The sequence below is a fragment of the Canis lupus genome, chromosome 6 (assembly GCF_003254725.2).
Source record: "Canis lupus dingo isolate Sandy chromosome 6, ASM325472v2, whole genome shotgun sequence".
NCBI lineage: Eukaryota > Metazoa > Chordata > Mammalia > Carnivora > Canidae > Canis > Canis lupus.
Genome location: NC_064248.1, coordinates 20560632 through 20579778, shown reverse-complemented (window position 1 = coordinate 20579778; position 19147 = coordinate 20560632). Strand labels below are relative to the sequence as shown.

At 44.2% G+C, this 19147-nt stretch overlaps 1 long non-coding RNA gene across 5 annotated transcripts in view; it reads left to right on the top strand.

Moving 5' to 3' along the window:
• The window catches only part of LOC112679194 (uncharacterized), a 106258-nt gene that overhangs the window by 68361 nt on the left and 18750 nt on the right, over positions 1–19147 (top strand). For 3 of the 5 annotated variants that reach the window (XR_003148156.3, XR_003148157.3, XR_007411224.1), the window contains one exon: positions 5450–7382. This is a non-coding gene — a long non-coding RNA (uncharacterized LOC112679194). Of the gene's footprint in view, positions 1–5449; positions 7383–19147 lie in introns of those variants that run through there. The other 2 variants (XR_007411223.1, XR_003148155.3) reach the window with 2 other exon arrangements.

Genomic DNA, 19147 nt, shown 5'->3' with positions numbered 1-19147 from the left:
CCCAGGAAATTTCCCATTCTCCTAAAATGATCTCTGACTTTCTAAATTCTTTTGCATTTCAGCTTTATGGAGGTATAATAGATATATAAAATTGTCAAGTATTTAAAGTGTCCATCCTGGTGATCTAATATACATATGCGTTATGGGAGGATTTCTCCCATCTACTCATCCATCACTCTACATATTTATCTTTTGGGGGGATGGTGAGAACATTTAAGTTCTAGTCTCTGAGCAAATTCCAATTATACAATCACAGGGTTATCAGCCAGAGTCACTGTGCTTTACATTAGATCCTCAGGCCTTATTCATCTTATAGCTGGTAGTTTGTACCCTTTTACCGACTTCTGATTCCCCCTACCTCCTGGCTCCTGGCCACCATTTTTCTAATTTCTGTTTCTGACTTTAGCTTTGTTTGTTTGATTGTTTTAGATTCCACATATAAGTGATATCATACAGTACTTGTCTTTCTGTCTGGTTTATTTCATTTAGCGTAATGCCCCCGAAGTCCATCCAACTTGTTGCAAATGGCAGGATTTCCTTCTTTCTCACGGCTGAACAATATTCTATGGTCTACAAACACCACATTGTCTTTACTCATTCATCAGTTAACAGACATTTGGGTTGATTCCATATCTTGGCTACTGTGAATAGAGCTACTGTGAACATGAGACTGCAGGTATCTTTTTGAGATCCTGTTTCCACTTCCTTTGGATATATCCCCCGAAGTGGGATTGCTGGGTTATATGGTATTTCTGTTTTTGACTTTTTGGAGGAACCTCCATATTGCTTTCTATCATGGCTGCACTAGTTTACATTCCCTCCAACAGTGCACCAGGGCTCCTTTTTCTCCACATCCTCGCCAGTATTTGCTACGTCTTATCTTTTTGATGATGGCCATTCTGACAGATGTGAAGTGATATCTCATTGTGGTTTTGATTTACATTTCCCTGATGATGAGTGATGTTGAGCTCCTTTTCACATACCTGTTGGCCATCTGGATGTCTCCTCTCTTACCCTTGAAGATGATTTTGTTTATCATTTTCTTCTGTACTCCACACAGACTTCTGCTCTTGTCTCTCCGAGCTGGGAGTAGAAGCTCAGAAATGATGGCTTCTGGACTATGAGTTATATCATCACCCTCACTCTGTGATCCTCTGGACAACCAGAGCCTGACCCTCCACTGACTTTTTTTCCATTTACCTCTGAGTTTCATCCTTCTGCTTTAGCCTGACAAACACCTTGCCATTGTGAGTACTCACTGATTTTATTTTTTTCTCTGAGGATTTTATTTCTTCCTGATGTGAGGCAGATGCCTCCCCAGGTGACAACCTTATACTTAAATCTATAGAATACATTTTAATATACGTCTTTGCAGACCTGATGATTTCAGTTTTTTGTTACTTCTAATTTTTCTCATTTAATCTCAGGTCCTTTACTATGCTATAGAGGTAGAGGAGGATAGGAAGAGCTAAATTAAAGGCATACAGAATCCCTGATAGGAGACACGACCAGGGAACTATTGCATAGAATACCCCCATGCCACCCCCGCCCAGGCCATCTGAGGGCCTCTCTACAGGTCGCAGAAGTTAAGGGAGTACTGTTCAGTATCCGTATTGCTCAAAGCTTTTAGGCAGGAACCTCTTGCAAACAGACCACAGGAAATTAATATTCCACAATATCTGCACAGATATGTTGTGCTCTCATCTAGCTACAGAAGTTGCTACTCTCTAGTTAGCATTTTGAAAATTTAGGATTCAGATCCTGAAAAACAATGCTTTCAAAATCCATTAGAATGATGTCCGTGAGAGCTCCATATCACTATGAATCAGGTGTTAGCAATGAAGCTACGTATAGTAAAAATGTCCAAAGCAGGTTTTGTTCATTTATTTATATGCTCATTCACTCATTCATGTGACAAAATGCTTATCAGGATCCTACTTTATGGCACCGTCCCCATTCCAGGAACTTGGGATCTAGTGATGAAATCAACCTAGTCTGGGGTAGGAGGCATTCCAACCACATCAGATGGAGGAGACAGAGGGGTGCCTGGGTGACTCAGTTGGTTGAGCATCCAACTCCTGATCTCAGCTCAAGTCTTAAACTCAGGATTATGAGGTCAGGTCCCACATTGGGCTCCACACTGGGTGTGGAGCCTACTTAAAAAACAAATGGAGGGGGATCCCTGGGTGGCTCAATGGTTTAGTGCCTGCCTTAGGCCCAGGGCGTGATCCTGGGGTCCTGGGATCAAGTCCCACATCGGGGTCCCTGCGTGGAGCCTGCTTCTCCCTCTGCCTGTGTCCCTGCTTCTGTCTCTCTGTCTCTCATAAATAAATAAAATCTTTAAAAAAAATAACAAATGGAGGAAATAGGTAACGTAATGCACTGTTTTCTCCTTCTGTCTTTTACTTTTCAACCATTTGCATTAACGCTTATAAATGAAATGGGGAATCAATTCTGGTTTGTGGTTTATCAATAGTCAGTAGAGATAACACCACACAGGCAACACTATTGGAAGCTACGTGGTGAATATGTATTGTGGCTCTTTTATAAATATGCTTCTATTCACCATTGCCTCTTGAGAAGGGAATAGTTTCACACCCACTGGGAAGCTGTATCTGAGATATTTTGCTAATAAAATAACCAAATGGCAGATCACTGTCAAACAGTTTCCCCACATGGGATCAGAGGAACTGAAGGCTTCCAAGGGTACAGGCAGAATTTTGGCTTGTAGATCCATCCAATATGTCAGCTAGTTTAAGAGCAAAGGACAATTTTTTTCTTTTCCCCTAAAGGGTTACAAAAGGGGAGGAAAATCATGAGCATTTAAGCAAGAAGCGTTCAAAATTAGTTACAGATACTTCAGGGGCTTAACGGAGAGTCGGGGAATTCTTAATTACATGTCACAATCTCTTGACTTCTTTATTTGATTCAGTAAATCCATACTTAGCCACAGCCTGTTATTGGCCTCGCACAGTGTTTGGCATAGAATGGGTCCTAAATGACTTTTTTTTTTTTTTAATGAGGTAATGTGACAGATTCCGGAGATAAGAGATGGTTCCACTAACCTTAAGAAGATCATAATTTAAAAAAAAAAAGAAGAAGAAGATCATAATTTAGGTGGAAGACCTAATTTGTGTGACCTGCTAACTCTAGTGTGATAATGGCCAGTGTTTGCTGAGCTCTTACTATAACCCAGGCACCAAATAGTTTATGCATATTATCTCCTAAATTCTTCTGACAACCCTATGAAGTAAGCACCAGTGTCTCCTCTGGTTAAGGATGAGGACACAGATACAGAAAGAAGTCCACAAAGCGAGGAAGGAAGTGGGATTTGAACCCAGCTGTGCGGCCCCTCCTGCCCTCCCAGATCTGAGGGATATATCTAGAAAGCAGGACAGGGAAGGGAGCTGGTTCTTCTGGAGAAGGATTTGGAAAGTGACTCCCGGGGAAAATGTTCTTTCACTTGGCACCTTGAAGGTTTCTAGAGGAGGTGAGCTGGGTCATTCAACATGCCGTTCCTGGAAATGAAAAATACAGGATACTGAACACTGTATCACGTCATTTTGCCATAGTCTGGTTTCCACCTGGCGATGCCATCCCGGCAACAGCAAGCTCATCCATCTCACTGGGCTGCCTCAGTCCCTGGATTGGGAGGAGAACTTGGCTCCCCTTCCAGCTTTCTCCCCTATCTGGAGATCTGGAGTCAGACTTTTGTCCCTACCTGGACATTGGGGTGATCTGTACTCGGAGCTCTTCTTTCTTTCTTTCTTTCTTTCTTTCTTTCTTTCTTTCTTTCTTTCTTTCTTTCTTTCTTTCTTTCTTTCTTTCTTTCTTTCTTTCTTTCTTTCTTTCTTTTTCTTTCTTTCTTTCTTTCTTTCTTTCTTCTTTCTTTCTTCTTTCTTTCTTTCTTTCTTTCTTTTTCTTTCTTTCTTTTTCTTCCTTGCTCTTTCTTTCTTTCTTTCTTTCTTTCTTTCTTTCTTTCTTTCTTTCTTCTTTCTTTCTTTCTCTTCCTTGTTCTTTCTTTCTTTCTTTCTTTCTTTCTTTCTTTCTTTCTTTCTTTCTTTTTCTTTCCTTCAAGATTTTATTTATTTACTCATGGGACAGACACACAGAGAGGCAGAGACATAGGCAGAGGGAGGAACAGGCTCCTCGAGGGGAGACCCATGCAGGACTTGATCCCGGGACACTGGGACTGTGCACGACCTAAGCCGAAGGCAGACGCTCAACCACTGAGCCACCCAGGAGTCCCTTTGTCCCTATTTCTATTGTGACTCCCTGCTGGGCACTGCTGACCTAGGCTGAGCTACCCACTTCTGTTACTGACACACCCATCCTGGAAAACACCCCATCGACGGTTCTTTCTCTCATAGTCCAACCGCAATCCCAGCAGCATTGGCTCCATGACCCTTTCATTCCCCTCCATCATGAAGACCAACCTCCTAGATGCGGGAAATGGGTACAGTGTGGCTCTTGAGCTAGGTGAGAGGGAGCCCATTCTGGTTCTCCTCTGGCCATACCCCGTCCTCTACACATTGCTCCAAGAACTACGATGCCAAGGGAATACATGTACCAGGATCCAGTATCCTCCTGCACCATATTCAGCTCTCTAGAATCTTGCAGTTTGCTGTTCAGATGTCCCCGTGCCCACTCTCAAGGCCTGTTCCAGGATCTTCCTAGGTCTGTCTTTCAGAAGGTGGGCTCTGCTGGTGCGCACCCCTCTGGGCCTGAGGGTTGACTGGGGGGTGTGTGGGGATGGGTTCAGGCATCCATGCAGGCGGGGATGTCCACATGCTCTACCATGAGTCATTGTGGTGCCGGACGGCACTGAGAGCGGGCCCCCAGCTGAGTGGATGCTCCCCTGTACACTCAATCAGTGTGAGAGCTTTTGAATAAGGACCCAGCCTTCTAAGTTGTTAAGAAGTTATATTTATTAGGGAAGGTGGCTAGAACATATTTGATTTAGATTTTTATTTTATAACTATTTACTCATGGTGTATGGGCCTCCAGTTTTACTCTCACCCTAGGGCTTGTAAATGTCAGAAATGGGCTGGAGGTCTGTGCTCTTATCTTTCAGTGACTCCATCAAATCTGGTCATTTTATTTACTACCCACAAAAGGTGCTTCATGGTGTACGTCTTGCCAACACAAGGATGCTACTGCTGGGGGCAACTGCAAGGTGCCTGATGGCACCAAGACACCAATTGTTAACTATTGGTAAATTGCACCATTTGAAGACCAGAGAATGCTGAATGCTTTCTGTGTGGCCCTATGGTAGCTCATGGGACAAGGAAGAGATTCACACTGCCCTATGCAAACAGAAAGGGCTGCACACCAAGCGAGCAGGGAAATTCTGCTAGGAGCACCCCTCCCACATTACATCACAAATCCCTCCTGTGTATGGTAATTTCCTGCCCCCCTTAATGTGTAGTTTTGCTTTCCATGGTTTCAGTTATCCGCGGTCAACTGCTGCCAGGAAGTCAATGATCCTCCCTTTACTCATGGTCAGAAGGTCAATAGTAGCCTAACACTACACCTACCTCACTCACCTCACTTCATCTCATCACGTGGTCATTTTATTATCTCACATCCCCACAAGAGATGACAAAGGGTGAGTACAAGACAAATGAGATATTTTGAGAGAGACCACATTCACATAACTTCTATTACGGTATATTGTTATAATTGCTCTATTTTGTTCTTAGCTATTGTTAATCTCTTACTGTACCTAATTTATGAATTAAACTTTATCGTATGTATGCATAGAAAAAATGTAGTACATATTGGGTTTGGTACCATCCAGTTTCAGGCATCCATGGGGGACGGTCTTAGATTGTACTCCCTGTAGATAAGAGGGGACCACTTGCCAGCCATTATAGTAAGCTAAGCACCCCCATACATAACTCATATGGATCATGTTCTATAAAATAGTATATCACTCTTATTTCTTCACTGAACCTCTTAGAAACAGCCCACATGTGGGCAGATAGTGTTATCACATTGTTTTTGTTAAGAGATGTTGTATTAATCATACACAGAGGTGTAACAAATTACCCCTAAACTTCATGGCTTAAAACAATAGCTTTAAAAAAAAAAAAAAAAAACAATAGCTTTTATTATCTTACAGTTTCTGTGGGTCAAGAGTCTGAATGTGGCTTAGTCCGGTCCTTGGGCTGAGGGTCTCTTACAAAGCCACAATCAGAAGGTGTGACAAGGGTTTGCACCTCAAAGTTCAAGTGCAGGGGGATCCTCTTCCAAGCTCACTCACATGGTTGCTGGCAGGATGTGTTCTTCCTCGGCTATCGAACTAAGATTGCCCTCGGTTTCTGCCACATGAGTCTCTCCATAGGGCAGCCCACAACATGGCAACTGGCTTCGTTGGAACAAGAGAAAAGAGCTGGGCAGAGAAAGTGTGAGCAAGACAGAAGTTGCGGTGTTTTGTAACCTAATCTTGGAAGTGCCTGTGGTGTATAGAGCTCTAAGATGTTCCCCTGATGTATGCATCCTATATAATTCCAGGACTGTGAATACGATGGGATATCACTCCCAAGGTTGTGTTACATTATGTGGTCAAAAGGATTTTGCAAATGTCATTAAGATCTCAAGTTAGTAGAGTTAAAGATGAGGAGGTTATCCATGTGGAACTGACCTAACCACGTGAGTCCTTGAGAAAGCTAACTTCCACATATATACTTAAGGAGCCTGGGTCTCAAGATTAGAGATGAAGTGAGTTAGAGACTCAAACAAAGCATGAGAAGGATTAGACACACTATTACTGATGTGAAAATGGAAGGGGCCACATGGAAAGGAATATGAGTGGCCGCTGGCAGCTGAAAGCATCATGTGGATGACAGCCGACAAGGGAACAGGAACCTCAACTCTACAACCACCAGGAACTGCATGCTGCCATCAGCAAGAATGGACTTGGACGTAGATTTTCCCAAATCTGTAGACAAGGACTCAGTGTGACCAATAACTTGATTTCAGAGTTGTGACACTTTGAGCAGAGCCCTGCTAACCTACAAACACTCAGACTCTTGGCTCCCAGAAAGAGTAAGATAATACATTTATGTTGTTATGAGCTGCTGTTTTTCTAGTACTTTGTTAAGCAGTATTATAAACTGAATTGTGTCTCCCTCCACCCCCAAAGCCACATGTTGAAGCCCTATCCCCTAAAGTGATCTATTTGGAGATAGGGTCAAAAAAGCAGGGAATTCAAGTTAAGTGAGGTCATAAGAGTGGGGCCCTGATCTGATAGAATTAGTGTCCTTAAAAGAAGAGACACAGAGGGCTCCCTTGCTCTCTCTGTGTGTACCTGCCAAGGAAAGGCCGTATGAGATCAGAGTGAGGAGGGGGTCATCTGCCAGCCAGGAGGAGACCTCTCACCAGAAACCAAATCGTCTGGAACTTTGATCTTGGACTTCTAGGCTCCAGACTGTGAGAAAATAACTTTATGTTATTTAAGCCACTCATCTGTGGTATATTGTTATGCAGCCTGAACAGGCTAATACATGCAATGATAGAAAACTGATAGAGTGGCATCCCATCACATTTGCTATATTCTGCTCATGAAAAGTAAGTCACCAGATCCAGCCTGCACTCAGGGGGAGAGGTTACATAGGCCTGGCACAAAGAGATGGGGTCACAGGAGCACAAAGAGATGGGGTCACTGGGGCCACCCCAAACGTCTACCCATCACAGACACATTTAATAAAAATGTCATTTAGCATGTATGTATGCCAAACATTAGGTGAACCATTCATGGACACCGAGAATTTACGGATAATTCCGTCTTCAAAACCATCCACTCCTCCTATAATTGTGGCATTATTCTATTCCCCAAATGGCCGTGGGAAAGCTTGGGGCAACTTGTTTCTTTGTTCAGCTGGGTGACAACGTAGCATAGAAGTCCTTGGCATACAGTGGGTTCAAGTGGTAACTCTGCCCCTTACTAGGTGTGTGGTCTTGAGCAGATTGCTTATCTCTTCTGAGCCTTCATTTTCTCACATGTAAAATGAGCATAAGAAGAATACTTCACCTACAGCATCACTAAGAGAATTAAATATGCTCATGCATGCAAGGTCAGAACCTAGTGCCTAGCACACAGTAAATGCTTCATAAATGTTATCTACATTAGAGGACAAAATTCAACTGAGTGAATTTGAAAGATCTTATTGGCTTTATTCAGCAATTCATGAGTCCGGCAGCGTGCAATCTGGCAGACAGAAAAGAATTCCAAAAAGCCCTACAAGGCAAGAGATTTTGTAGGCAAAAGGGGGCCGGAAGTTGTACTAGGCAAAAAGCAGATTGATTACTGCGAGGTCACTGTCCTTAGAGGGTGTGGCAGGGTTTTGTCAAGCAGATGACCAGATGAGTGCTGATTGGCTGGTTTAAGTTCTATTTCTGCGACAGCCAAAACAGCAAGTAAGTTAAGTCTCTTTTTGGTAACGCGGGGCTTAGCATCAGCGACTCAATTTTGAGCCTGTTGTCTTTCCTTTTTTAAAAAATATTTTATTTATTTATTCATGAAAGGCACACAGAGAGAGGCAGAGACATAGGCAGAGGGAGAAGCAAGCTTCCTACAAGGAGCTTGACGCAGAATTCCATCTCTGGACCCCAGGATCGTGACCTGTGCTGAAGGCAGATGCTCAACCACTGGGCCACTCAGGCACCCATCTTTCCTTTAACATCTGTTCTTATCATCATTACCAGGAAGGTCTCCCGCACAGCCTAGCATCCACAGGCAAAGGATGATATCCCCTCTTCACGAGAGTAAACCGCCCACCTCATTCATGTACCTGATTACACTTCATCTTCACAAGCTACCCATGAGTTAGCTACAAATTATCCTCAACTCACAAATAACAAAACCTACTGAGCCCTAAGGAGGCTGAAGGATTCATATCATCCAGCAACTGCGCACTGAAGTGAGGATTCAGACCCAGGTTTCCCGAGTCTGAGTCCCATTGCTTCCCACCCCACCCAGCTGCCTTTCTCAGGGGCCTGGGTTCCAGGTGGCTCAGAACTTCAGCGCCACTGCCTGGACTCCGGGTCACATGAAGAGCTCATTTTCTTTACATGGAGAGAGCCCTTTGGGCCCAAGGAGAGGTTTCCCTTCATCCAGGGTTGCCAGATCACCCAAACAACCAAAATTATGTAAATTTTTATCATCCCTCACTCTCTCTGCTTAAATTCCAGCACCTCAGACTGAAAAGCCAGGCTTGTTGTAACGACCCCACACAACTCTCTGGGAGAGCAAGTGAGAGGTTGGAAGGTAGATTTGAAGCCAAATTCTCCGGCCTCCCCCAGCCCAGCCTGTGTTCCATTACCTGTAGCTCTGGGACCACGCGTGTCTGAAGCTGAATCACAGGGGCAGAGAAGCCTGGGATGTGGACTCCCCCAACCCCCATCCATGTCGCTGGGCCTCTGGAGCCACCGTAGAGATGTAGTCCATTAAGGAATTACCTCGGTGCTAATGCTTTCCACGGAGAAGTACTATTCTGCTGGGACCTCCTGAGGGTAGTTGAAAGTGTTTCATTTCTATTCATTCTATTCTCTGGATTCCTCGATTTAATGAGGTCTTTACTTTTGCCTTTAAAGAGTGCTCTCACCCCTGTGGAGTCTAGCTGTGGGCTGGAATTTGAATACTGTGGGGAACAGGGAAAGAACAGGAGGAGAGGGACAAGAAGGTTAACCCCCCACACACTGAGAAGGAGCTGGCTGTCTCTGACTCCCCATCTCTGGCCAGCTTCACTCCCGCCCTTCCTGAAATTCCAAATTCGGTATCTTAGAGACCTCCCACATACTGGTTGAACCTGCCCCAGTTCCAGAGAAGACTTCCTCAGGGGCACAGAGTTTATTAATAGTCTCCACCCCCGGACCAGTGGGGATGGGGATGAGTTCAGTCTCAGAAAATAGAGCCACTACAATAGCTGAGCCTCCAGCTGACTCCCCCATCACTGCTCCTCCCCAGGGTCTGTCACTGGCAATCACACACCCCTCACTGGACTCAGAGTGCCAGGACATCCCTGGATGCCCACAAAGTGCTGAAAGCAGCACTGTCATAATATGGAGCTCTACTCAATGTATATTCTATTCAAGAGACGGGGCTTCTGGCTTGATTGGCCATCCCCTTCCCAGTGACCCTCCTTCGTGCTCTAGATCCACCTTTAGCCTCATGCTCAAACCCGGAATCCAGAGAGCCCTGGTTACTCTTGCTACTCTTCAGCCATGATGAACAGATCTCCCTATTCTATAACCACAGCCTGTTAGACTTTTAAATATTCTGGCGACTGGACCTCTTGCTACCATGGCCTAAGTAGCTTGTTTACCCACCCTTTCCAGATCCCTCCAGGAGCCAGGGTTGAAAGAGTCATACCAGGAAGGTCTCCCGCACTGCCTAATGACCTAATGACCCTTAGACTCTCTGTAGTCTCTGTATCTTTAGTATAACCAATATATTTCTTTCTATCTGAAAGAGACTGAAATGGAATGGAACTGACACCAACTTTCTGAATGACCCCATGCAATAAGCCAGTACTGAAAATTGTTTTGCTGTAAGTTGCTGGCAATTGGATACCAGGCATCAGATTCAGAGTTCCAGTTGAGAGTTTTCTCAATGCCCACAGAGTCTGAAAGGCAGCACTTCTGGCATATAGGGCAAAACTCAATGTTTATTTCATTCAAGAGACCACGTCCTCAACTTGATTGGTCATGTAGTAGTCCTCCCAGCAATCCTACTTAATGCCATAGACTCAGCCCTCGCCTAACTGTCTGGAGCCCTCAGACACACTTAGCTCCTTACAAACAGGGACGCTTGGGTAGCTCAGTCGGTTGAGCCTTTGACTCTTGGTTTCAACTCTAGTCATACTCTCGGGATCCTGGGATGGAACCCTATGTTTGGCTCCACGCTCAGCAAGGAATCTGCTTCTCTGCCTGTCTCTCTCTCTCCCTCTGCCTCTCCCTGCACCCTCTAAAATAAAAATAAATAAATCTTTTTAAAAACCCCGGGTCAACAAGGAAGAGAAGGAAACTAGTATCAGGTGTAGTGGAAGGCTAAAGTGCTACCATGAAATCCACAAGAAAGTGACACACTCAGACTTGGGCCAGCCTATTGGCTAATGCTCCAAGTCAGGCAGGTGCTGGTGATGGAGTTTCTAGAGAGCAGGGCCTTCTAATATCCACTGCCATCATCTGGGGCTGAACATGAGTCCTCTGCTCTGGCTGCATATTGGAATCATCAACGGAGCTTTTGAAATTTCAGAGGCCAGTCTCCACACCCGGAGATTATGACCTAATGGGTCTGGCATCAGTCTTGGGCATTAGCACTTTTGAAGAACTCCCCAGGTAATTCCAGTGGGCAAGGACTGATGGTAAGGAAGAAGTTCTGGCCTAAAGATGATTAGGATTTAGAGCTTGTTGGAGGCCACTGGGTTGAGGGCTCCAGCTCTGGTATGGAACCGTAATACGAGGCAGGAAAAGATGACAGACCTAATCTTTGAGACTGGGCCTTAGATAAACCTGGTGATTTCTTCCAGGTCCACCAGTTGCAGTCTTTTCCAGATCTTTCTCCCAGCCAGCTGATAAAGCTGAGGTTCCTAGTGGACCTCCAGGAGAGGGCCCTCCTGAGTTTGGGTTAAGGGACTGGAATCAACTGAGTTGAGAAATGAAGGGCCCCAATGACCATACCTGGATGAGTCAGGGGCTGACATTTTGGCAACATCACTCTTCCCAGTAAAATTACATCCATAACTTTATTCTCTGACATAAAAACCTTCCAGGAGTCTCTAAATTGTTACAGTAAGAGGAGGCTTCAGACCTGGGATTTGGAGAAGATAAAACGAGCCATTTACAAGCCCTCCTTTTTGAATGAAATGGGCCAAGTACATTCTTTTGACAAAGTTAACCAGGAAAAGAAACCGTCTGAAAGCAAACCCCATGAATGATGGCCATGAGCCGGGAAAGGATTGAGCCTGGAACGTGATGTAGGAGGTAAGCGATGCTAATGGCCAAACAACGATCAATTAGCTTGTGGAGTTGAGCAACTATTGGGTTTGCCACTGACCGTATCCAAGTTAGAGCTCTTTGGGGACACGCAATGGCTGTCAGTCCTTGGAATAAAGCTATCTGAGACTGCTGGTGCCTTTGGCTGCTTTCAGTGAGCAGATGTCACCTAACACAGAGCAGCCTCATTTCCATACCAGCAACCCATACCCTGCCCCGGGCAACCTTTGAGCAAGAGCCTTCACTTTCCCAGAATGCCCAGCACAGTGGCTCCAGGTTGAGAATGGATGCAAGCTGCAGGGATGGCTTCTAAACCTGACTTTCGGGGAGGGAATAAATAAGCCACCTCATCCATCCTACAGGTTTCTCATGGCTAACATGTGGTCCCTTGCAGTCCTAGCTTTTGTTTTTGTTTTTCTTAGAACAGTATAAAGAATCTTATATTCAGTCATGTAAAGTATTTATCAAGTGTCTACTCTGTGTAGAAGACTTTTTTTTTTTTCAAACACCGAGGAAGGAATAGTAAACATAACAGACAAGCTTTTGCCCTCAGAGTGCTTACAGTTTAGTGGAAACAGAAAATAAGAAGGCATTCCAATAAATAAATAAAATTTCTGTAAGCATTAAAGCTGTGAGGAAAATAATAGATGGTGACCTGAGTCCCAAGAAGTCAGAACAAGCAATAAGAGAAAAAATAGGTAAATTGGAATTAATCAAACTGAAGACTTGGATTGAATGGGTGACTCAGTCAAGCCTCTACCTTCAGCTCAAGTTATGATCTCAGGGTTCTGGGATCAAGGCCCACGTGGGCTCCCTGCTCAGTGGGGAGTCTGCTTCTTACTCTCTCCCTGCCACTCCCCCTACTTGTCCACTTGTTTTCTCTCTCAAATAAAGAAATAAATAAAATCATTTAATTAAAAAAAAAATCCTGAAAACTTTTCACTGCTGTGGAAGTCATGCAATAAAAAAGACAAATAACACCTCCCTCTACCTTTTTTTAAGAAAAAGGGGCAAGGACATGAATAAATATTTCTCCAAAGAAAATATACACATGATCAATAAGCACAGGAAAAGTTGTGCAACATCACTAGCCATGATTTGGACCCAGTTCAAAACCACAATTAGAACCACTTTACAGAGGCAGCCCCGGTGGCTCAGCGGTTTAGCGCCGCCTGCGGCCCAGGGCGTGATCCTGGAGACTCGGGATCGAGTCCCGCGTTGGGGTCCCTGCGTGGAGCCTGCTTCTCCCTCTGCCTGTGTCTCTGCCTCTCTCTCTCTCGCTCTGTAAATGAAATAAAAATCTTAAAAAAAAAAAAAAACCACTTTGCACCCACTAAGATGGCTATAATAAAAGACAGATGATAAGTAGATAAGAATGTGGTGAAACTGGAGCCCTCATACACTCTTGGCAAGAATGTAAAATGAGAGGCACCTGCGTGGTTCTTGAGCCTCTGCCTTCTGCTCAGGTCATGATCCCAAGGTCCTGGGATCAAGTCCCACATCCGGCTCCCTGCAGGGAGCCTGCTTCTCCCTCTGCCTATGTCTCTCTCTCTGTGTCTTTTATGAATAAATAAATAAAAATCTTTAAAGAAAATCTATTTTAAAAAGAATATAAGACAATATCATGAATGAAACAGTCTGGCATTTCCCAAAAAGTTAAATATAGAGTTACTGTATGATCCAGAAGTTCCGCTTGTGTGTGTAAGCTCAAGGGAAGTGAAAACATAGGACCACACAAAAATTTGTATGTGGATGTTCATAGCCGTATTACTCACAGTAAGTTAAAAAATGGAAACAACCCAGGTGTTCATAAACTGATGAACAGATAAACTCAATGTGTATACCCACACAGTGGAATGTTAGTTGGCAATAAAAAGTAATGGAAGGCTGATCCATGCTACAATATGGATGAAACTTGCAAACACATAAGAAGATACTCACAAAAAGACACATATTGCATGACGCCATTTATGCAAAATGTCCCAAAGAGGGGAATCTGCTGAGGCAGAAAGTAGATCAGCAGTTGCCTGGGGGATAGAAGGAGATGGAGCAAGGAGGGGGTGGTGTGTGACTGCTAATGGGTCCAGAGTTTTTTTGGGAGGAAGGGATAAATATGTTCTAAGAGTGTGGTGGGGGTTACATGACTCTCTGAATATATTAACAACTGTTGAACTGTATATTTTATTATTTTTATTATCTTTAGTTTTTTAAAGATTTACCCATCCATTCATGAGAGAGAGAGAGGCAGAGACACAGGCAGAGAGAGAAGCACGCTCCTTGCGGGGAGCCTGATGTGGAACTCGATCCCTGCACCCGGGATCACGCCCTGAGCCAAGGGCAGACACTCAACCACTGACCCACCCAGGCGTTCCTGAACTGTATATTTTAAATAGGTAAATTGGGTGGCATGTGAATTACAGCTCAATAAAGATTTTATTGAAAGGAGAAAGAGGAAGAGGGAGCAGAAGCAGCTGCCACAAGCCACAAAAGGATTAAGGATTTGGAGGAAGCATTCTGTGCAGAGAAAAAAGCTCTAGCTTTTCTGTTCCATATTTTATAGTATAATAAAAAGAACATGGGTTTGGGACCAAGCATAGTTGAGTTTGAATACTATCCCCACCATTTATCATGACTAGGTTCTTTAAAAATTTTTTTAAACTTCCTTTTTTGAGAACCGACTGTGTACTAGATCTTGTGCTAATGGATTTACTTTCATTAATGTAATTTCATCCTTGCAAATACTTTGGAGGGAGGCAAATCTACCTCCCTGTTGTGCGAGGTTGAGACTCAGAGTACCTTTAACCACCACACTAGACTGAAGGAAAGACCCAAGATGAGCACATCACCTCTTTGGTTATCATGCCTCTCATTTATAGAATGGAGATAATAGCTCCATTGTGCTGGTTCCATAGATTGAGAGCCCATGTGTACTTAGAATTAATTCACAAGTTTTCCAAAGTTTTTATATTTAAGAAAAAAATATACGATTATTTATATGAAAGTTTTATTTCCACATTAGATTGTGAGAATTTTATGTTAAGTAGCAATGATTTATAGGTCTTTTAATTTAACCTCACAGGGGTGCCTGGGGGCCTCAATTCATTAAGCGTCCAACTCTTGATCTCTGCTCAGGTCTTGATCTTAGGGTCTTGATTTCAAGCCCTGTGTTGAAATCTGGAGCCGACTTACAAAAAAAAATTGGGACACCCGGGCAGCTCAGTGGTGGATCATCTGTCTTCCACTCGGGTGTGATCCTGGGATCCTGGGATCCTGGGATCAAGTCCCACATTGGGCTCTTCACATGGAGCCTGCTTCTCCCTCTGCCTGTGTCTCTACCTCTCTCTCTCTCTCTCTCATGAATAAATAAATAAAATCTTAAAAAAAATAAACCTCATGCTACATTAAACTGTGTTTGGCACATGTAGTAGGTTGAATAATGACTCCTCCCTCAAAAGATATGTCCAAGTCCTGATATCCAAGCCCTGTGAATGTTGCTTTATTTAGGAAAAGAGTCTTTTCCTACTCCACAAGTGGCAAATATAATTAACTTAAAGATCTTGAGATGAGGTCATTCCAGATTACCCATTTGGGACCTAAATCCCATGACAAATATCTCTGTTAGAGACGGGGGTTGTCTGGGTGGCTCAGTCCTTTAAGTGTCTAACTCTAGATTTCAGCTCAGGTCATGACCTTAGGTTCGTGTGATTGAGCCCCATGTCGGGCTCCACGCTCGGAATGGAGTCTACTTGAGATTCTCTCCCTGTCCCTCTGCCCCTCCCATGCACATGCTCGCTCCCTAAAATAAATAAACAAACATAAATAGAATCTTGAATAAATAAATAAATAAAGGCAGAAGAAGGGATGATGCAGACACAGAGGCAAAGACCATGAGGAAGCAAAAGTAAAGGCTTGTGTTATGCATTCACAATCTGAGGAATACCTAGAGCCACCAGAAACTGGAAGAGGCAAAGAAGCCTCATTCCTTAAGCTTCGCTAATTTTCATCTGTAAGGGGACATTCATAATTGTGTTTTCTGACTCCCTGCCGCTACTCTTCATGAGGACAAATGGAGAATTATTGAAGAGTCCAGCTCAGGTTCAGCGTGGGGCCAGATCACCATAGCCAACCACAATCACTATTTAAGTGGGGATGAGAGAAGGTCCCACGAATCCCCCAAAGCCTCTACCAGGCTGCCACAAAGACACCTGGTTTTTCCCCCTTGATTCTGTGGCATCAATGAGTAACTTTTCCTTTGAGTCTCAGTTTCTTCATCTGCAAACTGGCATTGGTATTTCTTAGTCCCCGGACTAGAAGAGAACTCATCAAGAAAGCTGACTTTTGCACGCCTGACTCTGTGCTCCACAAAGGGCAGAAATAGGTTTAAGTCAGCGGAGTCGGAATAGCAAGTTCCATACACAGGCCAGAGAGAGAGGAAACAGAAGACTGGGGCACAGAGGAGACCAGTAGTTTCTGATGATACAGTTTTCTTTTTTCCATGGCCAGGAGGGAGGCTTCCTCTTGCTGGAGAGGCCAGTCCCCACACAACAGGCAGCTGTGTACTCCATCCTCCCACCCGCCACCCACTACCATCGTCCCTAGCGTGGCCTTGGCCTTGGGCAAATGGTCAGACAGCTGACAAGCATGCGCAGTTTCTGGGGAAGTGGCTTCTTCTTATTCCTTGATGCTTTATTTTTATTTTTCACGTTCTTATCTGTATCCTGCCCCCAGGAAGGGAAAATCCCCACATACGCTATGGTATTAAACTCTCTCAATGGAACAAGCCATAAAGGGTAGAATTTATAATTCCTCAGTTTCTCTTGGGATGCGCTTGAATAAACACCACTATGTGTTTATAATCCTTTGGATTTACATTCGGAAATACTGGTTCATCTAAGGTTTATCACATAGGTTTTATTACCCCCAATGAACACACGAGGAAATTGAAAGTCAGGGATGCTGTGGTTCGTGCTGAATCCCACCACTTCTGAGGGCAGAGCTGGTGCTCAACAGCATGAGGTTTGTGGCAAGGGGAACTGTGGATGCATAAGCATCATTTTGTTAGACTCTGTCTCTGGCTTTTACCAGTAATTTTATAGATTAGAGGCTTAATCTGATCTCTTTTCAGAAATTTTGCTTTGAGGGTTTTTATAAGGGAACTTGGACCGTGAGAACCAAGTGTGCGCATCCATTTCAATTTGGAGATTCCTTTTCAAACGTCTGTGGGACTCCACAAGAATAAACTTAGACTACGCTGTTGGTTTCAGGTCTGTTTACACTCACCATTTTATCTCTGGCACTTAGATCTTTTTTCCACAATATCACAGCTGCCTCCTTTCCAGCACAATCATTTCCTGTCTCTTATATGCCCAGGGAACCAACATAAACAAGGAAAGACAGAGGGGAACACGTGCAGTCAGTGAACTCCCCCTGGCTGAAAACCTCAGCCCTCCACACAGGCTCACCTCTTTCCCCACCCAGCTCTGCTGAAGAAGGATTTGTCTGCGAAAGACCCCTGAGTCCATGTCTGTTTGGTGACAGCTGTCCAAATGCAAGAGGTGTTATGCATTTGGAGAATGAAGTTATTTGGCTGAATTGATGATGTGTGACCATGAGTGGCAGATGTCTGTTTTTGTGCTGGGCACAACACCCTCACTTCCCTTGGTTTCCAAAGCAGACATGCTAGAGAAAGAGGAATTTGAAGCCAATACCATTTCTTCTTTGTAGGAAAGAACAGCATTATTCTGAGTGTGTCAAGTCCTGCCATGAAGGTCTCTCCATCCCTAAAGCTAGTTCCTATTTTCTGCTTTTTTTCTGAAAGGCTTCATGATTTTTCTCCTTGACCCCTTCATCTATGGGACTTTAGAAGGCCAGTAGGTACTGAAGAATCCCCACTGCATTGAGAAGAAGCAGCTACATTTCATCAGGGCCTTTCATGTTGAGTCTGCTCAAAGTGGAAGCTTCCCTTCAGAGCTGCAGTATCTGCCTTGGCCTGATACAGGCAGGATGGGCTGTCTGGTGGGTTCTTCTGGGACAGGGACAGGGATCAGGGGCCAGGGGCCAGGGGCCAGGGGCCAATGGAATGAAATGCCATTAAAATCTTACCATCAGGTTGGACGCCCTGCATCAGGCTCCTTGCTCAGCCTGCTTCTCCCTCTCCCTCTGCCTGCTGCTCCCCCTGTTTGTACTCCCTCCCTCTCTGTCAAATAAGTAAATTATTTTTTTTTCAGTACATCTTTCCAGCAAGCTGGGTTATGATATATGGCCAATATTGTTGCCTACAGGGTTTCTCTCTCTCTCCTATAAAGCTTCAAACTCATATCTTGAAGTTTATAATCTGACCAATAAAATGAAAAATGCACAAACATAGGACACCTGGGTGGCTCAGTTGGCTAAGCATCCACCTTTGGCTCAGATCATGATCTCAGGGTCTTGGGATTGAGTCCTACATCGGGCTCCCTGCTCAGCGAGAGTCTGCTTCTCCCTCTGTGTCTCCCCCTGCTCATGCTCTCTCTCTCGCTCTCTCTCAAATAAAATAAAATAAAGAAAATGCAGAAACATGCTTAGGCTAGGAGAAGAAAGTGAACTGTGTTGGAGAAGTTCAGCCATGTCCAGAGTAAGCTTCTTGCTGCTTCAGCCTCACAGAAGCATAAGGAAGGAGAGAGAACCATAAACTCATGTATGACCTTCAATGTGTATGACCTCTGCTCATTAGAAAACATGACCCAGTCAGTGTCCTTGACTTTAATCATATATCAGTAGCATTTCTCTCTTCTGAGAAAGAATGAGGTTGTGGGTAGAAGAGGGTGTCTGTCCTCACTACCCTACCCAACCAAGCATTTTAGTCTTATACTCAGCCTCCTTTTCCAGGTCCTTACCGACACTGTCAAAGGAATATAAAAAGAGGAGAAAAATCTGCACTAGCAGCAGATCTAGGGGAGAATGCCATCCATGGGCAAGATAGTCAAGGAATTTCTCCTAGGTAGAGTATAAAGGGAATCAAAGTGAATGGGCACAAGAAAAACCAGTCAACTCTCCTTTCTAAAATTACAGTAGAAAATAAATAAAAGGGATCTTGCAGAACTCCATCATCATGAGCTGGTTTGGGAGGACACTGGCTGGAGGCTGGAAAGCATCTGAGAAACACTGA